An 11,821-nucleotide genomic window follows, 5' to 3' on the forward strand; every position below is an offset into this window, starting at 1 on the left:
CAAATTCTCTTACTACATCTGTTCAGTTAGAATTCACATGCTCTATTCTTAATAAATGAATGTGAATGCTTTACCAGAAAGCCACTCGGGATAACTATCTCAGGCTGTGATCTTGGAAGGCAGATGCTCCTGGCTTTTTGTTTCTGTTTTTTTTTGTTTTGTTTTTTCAACCCATGTGATTTCTGTAACCTTACTTGGTATCATTCGAGATGGCAGGGAAGAGCTTCTGCTGCCATAGACCCCACTTCACGGTTCACCATGCTTAATTCCAAACTTCACAGGAAAACTCTAAATTTCTGATCATTGGCCCATTAAAGTGTTAAAACTTGGTGTCCACAAGACCAGAAAAACCAGACTATAATTTGGTCTCAACCCTGTGTTTTGGGCCTGAGCAAGTAAACCTGATTATAGCACAGTCTCTCACCCAGGAAACAATGGTGAATTGTCAATATCACTTCTCATTTGGTTCCATATTCAAGAGGAAAATCAGAAGTCAAAAAGAAAACGAACCAGAAGATGGAGTTTATAGAGCCACCGGAAGTAAAGAATCTTTTAAATTCCACTTAAAATATAAAATATAAATGTTTTATATGAAGAAACATTCAGGATGGGTTGGGGTTTTTTTTAACAGAATGATCTGCAAGCTCTCAAAGAAATGTCTGGAATAGCCATTGCCCTTGACTACTTCTGTATTTCCCTGATTTTATCTTTTCGTCTCAATTCACTGATAGTTTTTCTTCTCATACGTTACTCCTAACCCCATATGTGCAAGGTCAGATCTCACGCCTTAAATCGGGATCCCTCTTCTCTTTTTCCCTTCTTAACCCAAAATCCTCCAAGACTTTTGAAGGCAGAAAGGCTGAAAATTTCAAAGCAATCTTTAGAAAAACAGAAGTTGGTTGGATACCAGTCTACAAATTTTAATCTCATCAAACCAGATTGCCTTGTGCCATCAGAATTATAAAAAGCTACAAAAAAAAAAAAAAATCAGTAGCTAAAAATGTTACAGTTTAGTTAGAAGAATATTTTTAATGACTTTAGACATATTAGTTAAAAAGAAAATGGGGGTGGGAGGCAATTTAACACCAGCTTTCCCTCACGCTCGGTGGCAAAGTCAAGCTGTATATCCGAGGAGCTACAGTCGCTCCAATTAATATTAAACAAAAAACCTGTGGCAACCTCACATCGAAGTCACAAATTTAAAGCCCCAGAAAGTCGCCACTGGCTGCCATCTGGTCATCGGTCCTAAACAACCTCTGTTCCTCTATAATGTGTCAGGGAATTTCAATTTTCTTATAGTTTCTCGTATTTAAATTTTGAGTTAAGATTTGAATAGGATGTACAGAAAGACTGCTCTTTCTTGGTCCTCAATGAAGGAGAATTGTGTCTGTTTCATCTGCAGCCTGGTCTTTCTTGAAAACGCAGGAGTGGTGAACCCTGCACGTCAGCCTATAGTAAGAGTAAGAGGGGCTCACAAAGCACAGAGTTGGACTCTCTTATTTATTTATTGACGAAGTCTTGCTCTGTCACACAGGCTGGAGTGCAATGACGCTACCTTGGCTCACTGTAACCACTACCTCCTGGGTTCAAGCAATTCTCCTGCCTCAGCCTCCTGAGTAGCTGGGACTACAGGTGCGTGCCACCACACCCGGCTAATTTTTCTAGTTTTAGTAGAGACAGGGTTTCCCCCTGTTAGCCAGGATGGTCTCGATCTGACCTCCTGATCTGCTCCCGCAGCCTCCTAAACTTCTGGGATTACAGGCATGAGCCACAATGCCTGGCCTGGACTCCTTTATTTTACAGATGGAGAGACTGAGGTTAGGAGAGTTTAGTGACTTGTCCGAGGCCACTCCTCTAGTTTAGGGCATTCCTGAACAACAATCCCTAACGTTCTCTTTGGTGTTGAAATGCTTTGGGGCAGGGCTCTGGACTTAGCTGTTCAGCTGTATTTACTGTATTCACCACTGTGTCACTTGATTTATCCATGCCAGAGTGGAGGCTCAGCAAATGAATGAATAATTGAAAAATGGGAATGAGATACCACCATATCTAAATACCAGATTACCAAAAAGTAAGAGCCAAACTGCCTGAGTTTTCAAACGTTCACCGAGAAATGGGGAAGAGCTTGGCATGGGCTTTGAGTCTAATTGGGGTGTCTCTTCACACCAAATACCTAGTCAGACCCTAGGATTTGGATTACAGTGCATCTGCACACATATTATGCAAAGGAACCACTGGTCTTTCACTGTGAAACAAACAAAATCCAGCATACCTCAGCTCATCAACCAAACAATATCACTGTTTATGTATTCCAGGGCCCATTCTAATGAGCCAGGGGAACCTCTCACAAACAAATTGGGTTTGTATAAGATTACACTGGTGATGGGAACACAAAAATAGGATTAAAATAAAAAACTTCCTGGCCCGATGCCATAGTGCCTATCTGTAACCCCAGCACTTTGGGAGGCCGAGGCAGGCAGATCACCTGAGGCCAGGAGTTCAAGACCAGCCCAGGCAACACGGCAAAACCCCATCTCTACAAAAAATACAAAAATTAGCCAGGTGTGGTAGCGGGTTCCTGTAATCCCAGCTGCTTGGGAGGCTGAGGTGGGAGAATCACTTGAACCCAGGAGGCAGAGATTGCAGTGGGCCAAGATCATGCCACTGCATTCTAGCCTGAGTAAGACTCTGTATCAAAAAAAAAAAAAACCACACAAAAAACAAACCCACCCCCCAAAAAGCCCTCTTCCCTCCATCTCCCTAAAACAATAAAAAGATTTTGTTCATTTGGAGGAAAAACAAAACAAAAACACTTCTTGGCAGCCAAAGGAACGTGGAGGAACACAGAACATCACTCGGCTCGGGATGACGGCACACCATCAGATTTTCAATTAGTCAACTAGGTTACAACAATCGACATTAAGATAGCACTCAGAAATAACAACAGTAAGAAAACAAACTCAAACACCTGCCACCTCCTTTTACGGAAAGCCAGCAAGGGCGAGGCGGTGGGCACCAGTCAGTACCTTCCCAGGGAACATTTCCTTTTCCTGGAAAAGCAATTCTCATACATGAAATTTGCTCTAAAAATCATCAGATGAGAAAAAGTAAAGCCTGCATGTGAATTTCCTCTAAAGCAAAAAAGCGGTGCCCCCAGACTGCTAATATTTTTCTAAGAAATTATGTTGAGCCCTTTCTCTTTCCTTTTTCACCTTCAGGAGAGGGAGAACGATTTCAGAACCCACTTAATACTGCTCAGAACTTCCTCTGATTTCAGACAGCGACAGGTACCAGGTCCTCCGTTGTGCAGATGATCTTTCCTGTCTCCAAATGTTTTGTAATGAGATGTGGTAGTTCCAGAATCTCTTTATTCCAAACAGAGCCAGGAAGTAATTTCTCAGACAGTTTAACTTTGATAGCAGGTAATTTTAATCTTATCGCAAACATCAGTCTGACATGGCCTTGTTATCTTCATTATTTTAATTACTCTTTTGAGCCACTTTTTCCCTCATTTCTTCCAGGAAGGAGTGAATAGAAATTGGCAGCTTTAATCTTATCATGCCACTAACCAGATTTTTTTTTTTTTTTTGCGCTTAATAATAACATCATTTAGCATGTACCTTAAGTAATGAAATTTGTTTGTGAAACTCTATCTTAACCAAAAACAAAGGGAAAAACTTACATTTTCTGATGGGAAGTCACCCACCTCTGTCACACTGCTGTCTGTGCTGCTCTGAACTGCTGACAGTTTCTGTTAATTTACTTTCGCTGCCCGGTTCCACTTTCCCATATGGAAAGCTGGAGTTTTGAATAACAGCAAGTAATATCTGATGTGGCAGCAACTGGCAGCTCTGACATTGAGCTTGGCTGTGGCCATTACCCAGAATGCCCCACTTCTCCTTGAGAAGCAATTACAATTTCACAGGCTGGAATTAAAATTCCCTGTGGTATGCAATAGAGCAACTCTCACTGTCAAAGTGATTTCAAGCTGCTAATCTCTTGCTGGAGGATGAGTGAAAATAGAGTTCCTCTTCATGGAAACCAAGGCCTGACAACTTTAAAACTCAGAATCTTTATTTTAATTCGCTCCAAGGTCAGACAGCACTGACCCAACAAAATGTGTTATACCACTAGATGGTGGAATATAGGGGCATGTTCACTGAAGTAGGGCTGGGAGGAGGAAGAAGTGGTGTTGGGACTGGGAATGAAAATAACAAAAAGTGGGCCCACCTCTTTATGAACCGTAAGATGAAAGAAGGAAATACGCAATGACTTGTGAGCTCTATTGTGGAGAAGGACACAGAGGATAAATGCTTTCAGAGAAGGTTCTCCAAGTTCTTTCTGGAGATCCTCTTCTCACAAATCGGAGGATACAGCCCTCACTGGGCTGGGAAGAGCACAGAGGCAGTGTGCTGTATCAGAAGGCTCAGCGCTTTGGGCATTACACCTGGGTTCACATCCTTCTCTCCACCCACTCACAGTGCAATCTCTTCCACTGAAATAGAAACTCACTGAAACTCAGCTTCCTCATCAGGAGAATGGGCTCAAATATACCTATTTTGCAGAGTTGTGATGGATCAGGTATGGAAAGTGCTCTTTTCAGTGGCCCATACATCACGGATGCTGATTAAATATCAGTTGTTATTAACAAACAGAAAGGCCTTGTCTGATCATGAGGTCCCCCAAACCTCATAACTTCTGTCTTAGCCAGCGACCATCGACAGAATTATTTACTTAATGGTTTTCAATGACTCACTTTTGAAACTTTATTTTAAAGGAACACTGGATATCTCAAATAGAAAACCTCTCTCTTGCCATATATACTTACCATTTAATACAAAGCAAAATAAGAAGCCCTAATAAATTCTACTTAGTTTTGACTGAAGAAGGCTTTGGTATTTAGTTAACAAAGAAACAACAGAAGAAACAGAACTGATTGAGAGGTCGGAGCACAACTAAGCCGAGTCTCAATTCCTACCAACCTCTACAATAGCCCACTTGTACTTCCCTTTGGAGGCCTGGTCCATTTTTATTAGCCTGCTTGTTACATTTCCTTTAGCCTCATTTTCTTCCTACATTTAAAAATAGTGAAGGATGTATACCTAGCAGAGAAGCGAGTCAACCCGAGTTTTTCTGTCACTTGACTTCCTGGACGCTGATTTGAGTTTACGAGCATAAACATATGGGTAATACTGATTTTCTTTCTTCCTGGGCAGCCCCTGTGAATGAGCATTGGTAGGAATCCAGGGATACCCCTTGTAAGGCCAGTTGCCTCACCAAGAGCACGGACGCACCCCCCCCACCCCCGCCGCCGGGAACTCAGACACACACCCCCTCCCTCGCCAGGAGCTCGGACACACCCCCCTTCACCGGGAGCCTGAAAAAAAAGCCTTGCCAGGACCTACCCAATACCATTTTGTCCCATCCGGGCCCCACTCACCTTGGGCACAACCAATCGAACGCCTCCACTCCCTATAAAACCCCATGTCTGAGAGGAGTCTGTGCGACTTCTCCAGCCCCTCCTGTCGGACCGCAGAACCTCACCCGGGAGCCTGAATAAACCCTTTGCAATGGATCTTCTTGTGTTGGCCTCAGTTTCTTCATTTTAAACTTGGCGAGAACTTAACAAACCTTACACCCCTCACTCCCGAATTTCGTGATGGCTAGGGGCACTGATGGAGCAGAGCCAGTCACTGTGCTGTCCAGGTCCTGATCTCTTTCATTTTTTCCTGAGTGCCCAGCCCCTTCATGCAGGCGTGGGCTCAGGAGCCTCAGATTCATTTTCATGTTGTTCCATGATGCCCTGGGTGATGTTTGCTCTGACAAGTTTTTCAGAGGAAAATGATGAAGCAGGTATTTTTTCTACAGCTACCCAACCACCTTGTGTGATCTTATCCTTTTCTTTTTCAATTTAATATTTTTCTTTTGTTACGAGTTTTTCTGCAGTCTTCTAGCTAAGCGCGTGTCCATTCTTAGAATGATAGCTGTTTCAACTACATTTTCAAAACTGCACTTAAAAAAAAGATCATCTATAGGTAAAAGTCCAGAGCCAGCCTTAGAGCTGGTAGCTCAGTAGTCCTGGAAAAATGAGGATTTAGAAGATGAGAAATCTCCATTTCTCCTGCAGCCTTTCTATCTGGTTTTATAGTTACTTCTTAGTGTGTCCCAACAGCACATTCTCCCAGGTTACCCACAAAGCCATGTCCCTTGGAAGCATCACCTACCCATGCTCAGTGGTAATGTCCACAATCTGATCCCAAAGTGAATCTATGGAGAGATAATTATGCAAAAGAACAGAAGTATTTATGACATTGAATAAAAATTAGGATTAAGAGGGAAGAGAGAGATTGCTGGCAAGATGGCTGAATTTGAACCGCTTCGGCCAGAGCTCCCTGCGAGAGCAATGTAGAAGGTAGGTGAGCTCCACATTTCCAACTGAGGTACCTGGGTCATCTCACTGGGACTGGTTAGATCGTGGGTGCAGCCCAAGGTGGGCGAGCCGAAGCAGGGTGGGGTATCGCCTCACCTGGTAGGCACAGGGGGTCGGGGAACTCCCTCTCCTCTTCCCAGCACTCTGGCCCAGATGCTGTGCTTTTCCCACAGTCTTCACAACCCGCAGACCAAGAGATTCCCTCTGGTGCCTAAAACACCAGCACCCCAGGTTTCCAGCACACAACTGGGCGGCGGTTTGGGAAGGCACAAAGCTAGCTGCGGTAGTTTCTCTTCGTACCCCAGCGGCATCTGGAACGCCAGTGAGACAGAACCGTTCACTCCCCTGAAAAAGAGCTGAAGCCAAGGAGCTAAGTGATCTGGCTCAGTGGGTCCCACCTCCATGAAGACCAGCAAGCTAAGATCCACTGGCTTGAAATTTTCACAGCCAGCACAGCAGTGTAAGCTCAATCTGGGATGTCTGAGCTTGGTGTGGGGAGTGGTGTCTGCCATTGCTGAGGCTCGAGTAGGTGGTTTTAATCTCTCCTGTGTAAACAGAGTTGCCGGGAAGTTTACACAGTGACCGGGCAGAGCCCATGGCAGCTGAGCAAGGCCTCTGCAGGCAGACTGTGTCACTAGACTCCCTACTCGCTGGGCAGGGTACCTCTAAAAAAAGGCAGCAGCCTGTCAGAGACTTATAAAGCCCCCGCCTTCCTGGGACAGAACACCTGGGAAAAGGGGAGTTTGTGAGTACAGCTTCAGCAGACTTAAATGTCCCTGCTCTGAAGGGAGCAGCAGATCTCCCAGCACAGAGTTTCAGCTCTGATAAGGGACCGACTGGCTCCTCAAGTGGCTCCCTGACCCCCGTGTATCCTGACAGGGAGATACCTCCCAGCAGGGGCTGACAGACACTTCATACAGGAGAGCTCTAGCTGGCATCTGGCAGGTACCCCTCTGAAATGAAGCTACCAGAGGAAGGGACAGGCAGCAATCTTTGCTGTTCTGCAGCCCCCACTGGTGATGGCCAGGCAAGCAGGGTCTGGAGTGGACCTCCAGCAAACTCCAGCAAACCTGCAGCAGAGGGGCCTGTTAGAAGGAAAACTAAAGAACAGAAAGAAATAGCTTCAACATCAACAGAAAGGACATCCACTCAGAGGCCCCATCCAAAGGTCGCCAACTTCAAAGACCACCAGTAGATAAATCCACAAAGATGAGAAGAAACCAGCACAAAAAAGGCTGAAAATTCCAAAAGCCAGAATGCCTCTTCTCCTCAAAGGGATCATGACTCCTCACCAGCAAGAGAGCAAAACTGAACAGAGAATGAGTTTGATGAAGCAGGCTTCCAAAGGTGGGTAATAACAAACTTCTCCAAGCTAAAGGAGCATGTTATAACCCAATGCAAGGAAGGTAAGAACCTTAAAAAAAGGTTAGATGAAATGCAAACTAGAATAACCAGCATAAAGAAGAACAAAAACAGCCTGATAAAGCTGAAAAACATGCATGAGAACTTTGTGAAGCATACACAAGTTTCAATAGCCGAAACAATCAAGAAGAAAGGATATCAGAGATTGAAGATCAACTCAATGAAATAAAGTGAGAAAACAAGATTAGAGACAAGAGAGTGAGCCTCCAAGAAATATGGGATTATGTGCAAAGACCTAATCTACGTTTGATTGGTGTACCTGATAGTGATGGGGAGAATGAAACCAAGTTGAAAAACACTCTTCAGGATATTATCCAGTAGAACTTCCCCAACCAACAAGTCAGGCCAACATTCAAATTCAGGAAATACAGAGAACACCACAAAGATATTCCTTGAGAAGAGCAACCCCAAGACACATAATCGTCAGATTCACCAGGGTTGAAATGAAGGAAAAATGTTAAGGGTAGCCAGAGAGAAAGATCAGGTTACCCACAAATGAAGCCTATCAGACTCACAGCAGATCTCTCATCAGAAACCCTATAAGCCAGAAGAGAGTGGGGGCCAATATTCAACATCCTTAAAGAAAAGAACTTTGAACCTAGAATTTCATATCCAGCCAAGCTAAGCTTCATAAGCAAAGGGGAAAGAAAATCCTTTATGGACAAGCAATTGCTGAGACATTTCATCACAACCAGGCCTGCCTTACAAGAAATCCTGAAAGAAGCACTAAACTTGGAAAGGAACAACCAGTACCAGCCACTCCAAAAACATATCAAATGGTAAAGACCATCGACACAATGAAAAAAATGCGTCAACTAATGGGCGAAACATCCAGCTAGCATCAAAATAGCAGGATCAAATTCACACATAACAATATTAACCTAAATGTAAATGGGCTAAATGTCCCAATCAAAAGGCACAGACTGGCAAATTGGATAAAGAGTCAAGATCCATTGGTGTCCGCTGTATTCAGGAGACCCATCTCACGCGCAAACACACACAAGCACTCAAAATAAAGGGATGGAGAAAGATTTACCAAGCAAATGGAAAACAAAAAACAAAACAAAATTAAAAAAAAACAGAGGTCACAATCCTAGTCTCTGATCAAAAGAGACAAAGAAGGGCATTACATAATGGTAAAGAGATTAATGCAACAAGAAGAGCTAACTATCCTAACTATATATGCACCCAATACAGGGGCACCCAGACACAAAAAGCAAGTTCTTAAAGACCTACAAAGAAACTTGGACTCCCACACAATAATAGTGGAGATTTTAATACCCCACTGTCGATACTAAATCAACAAGACAGAAAATTAACAAGGATATCCAGGACTTGAACTCAGATCTAGAACCAAGCGGACCTAATAGACATCTACAGAAATCTCCACCCCAAATCCAAAGAATATACATGCTTCTCAGCACTACATCGCACTTACTCTAAAATTGACCACAAAATTGGAAGGAAAACACTCCTCAGCAAATGCAAAAGAATGGAAATCATAACAAACAGTCTCTCAGGCCACAGTGCATTCCACTTAGAACTTGGGATTAAGAAACTCACTCAAAACTGCACAACTACATGGAAACTGAACAGCCTGCTCCTGAATGACTACTGGATAAATAATGAAATGAAGGCAGAAATAAAGATGTTCTTTGAAACCAGTGAGAACAAAGACACAATGTACCAGAATCTCTGAGACACATTTAAAGTAGTGTGTAGAGGGAAATTTATAGCCCTAAATGCCCACAAGAGAAATGAGGAAAGACCCAAAATTGACACCTTAATGTCACAATTAAAAGAACTAGAGGAGCAAGATCAAACAAACTCAAAAGCTAGCAGAAGACAAGAAATACTAAGATCAGAGCAGAACTGAAGGAGATAGGGACACAAAAACCCTTCAAAAAATTAGTAAATCCAGGAGCTGGTTTTCTGAAAAGATCAACAAAATAGACCACTAGCCAGACTAATAAAGAATAAAAGAGAGAAGAATCGAATAGATGCAATAAAAAAAAAATGGTAAAGAGGATATCACCACCAATCCCACAGAAACACAAACTACCATCAGAGAATACTGCAAACACTTCCATGCAAATAAACCAGAAAATCTAGAAGAAATGGATAAATTCTCGGACACTTATATCCTCCCAAGATTAAACCAGAAAGAAGTCGAATCCCTGAATAGACCAACAACAAGGTCTGAAAATGAGCAGCAATTAATAGTCTACCAACCAAAAAAAGTCCAGCCCCTGATGGGTGTACAGCTAAATTCTACCAGGGGTACAAAGAGGAGCTGGTACCATTCCTTCTGAAACTATTCCAAACATAGAAAAAGAGGGAATCCTCCCTAACTCATTTTATGAGTCCAACATCATCCTGATATCAAAACCCATCAGAGACACAACTAAAAAAGAAAATTTCAGGCCAATATCTGTGATGAACATCAATGTGAAAATCCTCAACAAAAAAAAACGCAAACCAGTTAGAATGGTGGTCACTATAAAATCAGAAGACAACAGATGCTGGAGAGGATGTGGAGAAATACAAACGCTTTTATACTGTTGGTAGGAGTGTAAGTTAGTTCAACCATTGCGGAACACAGTGTGGCAATTCCTCAGGGATCTACAACTAGAAATACCATTTGACCCAGCAATCCCATTACTGGGTATATACCAAAAGGATTATAAATCATTCTATGATAAAAACAAATCGACACATATGTTTATTGCAGCACTGTTTACAATAGCAAAAGCTTGGAACCCACCCAAATGCCCATTGATGATAGACCAGATAAAGAAAATGTGGCACATATACACCATGGAATACTATGCAGCCGTAAAAAAGGATGAGTTCGTGTCCTTTGCAGGGACATGGATAAAGCTGGAAACCATCATTCTCAACAGACTGACACAGGAACAAAAAACTAAACACTGCATGTTCTTACTCATAAATGGGTGTTGAATAATGAGAACATATAGACACAGAGAGGAGAACATTATATACCAGGGCCTACGTGGGGATGGAGGGATAGGGGAGGGATAGCATTAGGAGAAATACCTAATGTAGATGACAGGGTGACGGATGCAGCAAACCACCATTGCACATGTATACTATGTAACAAACCTGTACGTTTTGCACATGTACTCCAGAACTTTATATAAATATATATCTAAAATACTGGCAAACCAAATCCAACAGCACATCAAAAAGCTTATCCATCATGATTAAGTCGGTTTCATCTCTGGGGTGACAGGCTGGTTCAACATACATGAATCAATAAACATAACCCATCACATAAACAAAACCAAAGATTTTCAGAGGAAAAGAACCACATGATTTCAGACAAACAGAACCACATGATTTTCTTAATAGATGCACAGAAGGCCTTCAACAAAATTCAACAGCCCTTTAAGCTAAAAACTCTCAATAAACTAAGTATTGATGGAACATATCTCAAAATAATAAGAGTTATTTATGACAAACCCACAGCCAATATCATAGTAAATGGATAAAAACTGGAAGCATTTACCTTGAAAACCAGCACAAGACAAGGATGCCCTCTCTCACCACTCCTCTTCAACACAGTATTGGAAGTTCTGGCCAGGGCAGTCAGTCAAGAAAAAAAAATAAAGGGTATTCAATTAGGAAAGGAGGAAGTCAAACTGTCTCCATTTGCAGACGACATGATTGTATATTTAGAAAACCCCATTGTCTCAGCCCAAAATCTCTTTAAGCGGATACGCAAAACTTCAGCAGTCTCAGGATAAAAAATCAATGTGCAAAAAATCACAAGCATTCCTATACACCAATAACAGACAAACAGAGAGCCAAATCATGAGTGAACTCCCATTCACAATTGCTACAAAGAGAATCAAATACCTAGGAATAGAATTAACAAGGGATGTTGTGGGTAACCCCCAACATGGGCACCAAGGAAGGAGAGCTGTGCAAACCCAGGCACAATTAGTG

Source organism: Aotus nancymaae, unplaced genomic scaffold (genome assembly GCF_030222135.1).
Source record: "Aotus nancymaae isolate 86718 unplaced genomic scaffold, 86718_ANA_hifiasm-v0.15.2.pri h1tg000051l, whole genome shotgun sequence".
Lineage (NCBI taxonomy): Eukaryota > Metazoa > Chordata > Mammalia > Primates > Aotidae > Aotus > Aotus nancymaae.